The following is a 1,644-nucleotide window of genomic DNA, read 5'->3' as shown; positions in this document are numbered from 1 at the left end:
GCAAGGAGCTATAAGACACAACCTCTTACCTCGTGACTCTTGAATCTAGTTGGTGAGATGATAGTAAGAACCAGAATTTATTGAGTACTTGTTTGTTATGTGCCAGACACTATTGGAAACACTTTATTTGTATTTATGCATTTAATCCTCATAGCAATCTACCAAGTAGATAATATTTTGAGATTAGAGGGAGAAAAATTGAAGAGAGACTATGTAACTCACGAACATGCAGCTAGTAAGTGGTGGAAGTACTATGCAGTGTTGCAACACTGTGCAGCACTATGCAGTATTGCTCTATATACAGTGAGTCACATTTTCCTTACCTTTATGTATGAATTAGCATATGCTCTGCACATAGTATACTTTGTCACTCAGACTGTGGCCCCTGGACCAGCAACATTAGCATCCCTTGAGACCTTGTTAAAAATGGAAAATCTCAACCTTCACTCCAGACTTACTGAGTCAGATTCTGTGTTTTAACAAGATCCCCAGGTAATTTGGATGGATGCATATGAAAGTTTGAGAAGCACTGATCTAAAAAGTAAATGCTAAAGAACTTCCAAGGAAGAAAATATCACCATGATCTTCAAAGGGACAGGAGCTGGCTGCTTGCCTAGGGAAATAGGTGAGCGATTATATGAAAAGGGGGCTTATTTTGTCCATTAAGAACTCATGAGGTGATTATACAAAGTGAAAATATGAAAAATGGTCTTTTAATATATTTGATTTTTAAAAAATCTGAAAAATGTTTCTGGATCAGAGAGTCATGTTGACTCATTAGGTGGACAGACTCTCTGGGACTTGGTCATACATTCTGTCCTCTAAACTCTGGCCAAGCCCTCCCTCACTAGTCCTGGCATGTGCATTGTGTCAGCTTGGCCCAGGAAGATGGATGGACATCCAGACAGTCATTCAGTTGTACGTGGTGACTTGAGAATAGCTGTCACAACTCTGTATGCAGGAGGACATGTACTTCATAGCTGTAAAAAAGTCACTCTAATCTCTGAATAAATTTGAATAGGTCATACATTTAAAAGTGACAAGAAGCCATTTCCTGTGACATTATTGATCAAGGGATGGATTCAGTACATCCTTGTGCTGTGGGAGCAGGTTAAAAAAAAAAAGGAGAAGCAGATGGAGAAAAGCCACATGACATAACTTGCTGTCTTGACTTTGTATATGGTTTTGAAATATCTCAAAGAACTGCAGCAGAATGTAGGGCTAATTATCAGCAAGGAGAGAGAAAGTTTATGAGGAGGATATGACAAGGAAGTTAGGGGAAATTAATTTTCATTAGGGTATAAAAGGAAACCCAGGGACAGATGCTACAAAAAGGAGAATTTTATGTAGCTGACCTTGGAGCAAGAAAAATAAGGCAATTATAGAAAACACAGTAACAAATATACTGATTGTATACAAAGCCAATGGAAGAAACTTGGTCAAAGAGAAAAAACCAGTCATATAGGAATATAGATGTCACAGGATTTATGTTGCTTATTGGAGCAGAAGTATAATAATAAGGGTTAGTTCTGAGAGCAAAATCTGAGGACAGAGAAATAAGGATTGACATCGCAAGAGAACATTCACAAATATGTGAGTGACAACATTGATGGTCACATTCTGCTTCCCATAAAACAAATCCCA

This window comes from Heterocephalus glaber, unplaced genomic scaffold, assembly GCF_053883595.1.
Source record: "Heterocephalus glaber isolate CG9 unplaced genomic scaffold, H.glaber_assembly_v1.0 deba00001463, whole genome shotgun sequence".
NCBI classification, from domain to species: domain Eukaryota; kingdom Metazoa; phylum Chordata; class Mammalia; order Rodentia; family Bathyergidae; genus Heterocephalus; species Heterocephalus glaber.
The sequence above is the reverse complement of the archived record's forward strand: the minus strand, read 5'-3'. Positions refer to the sequence as shown.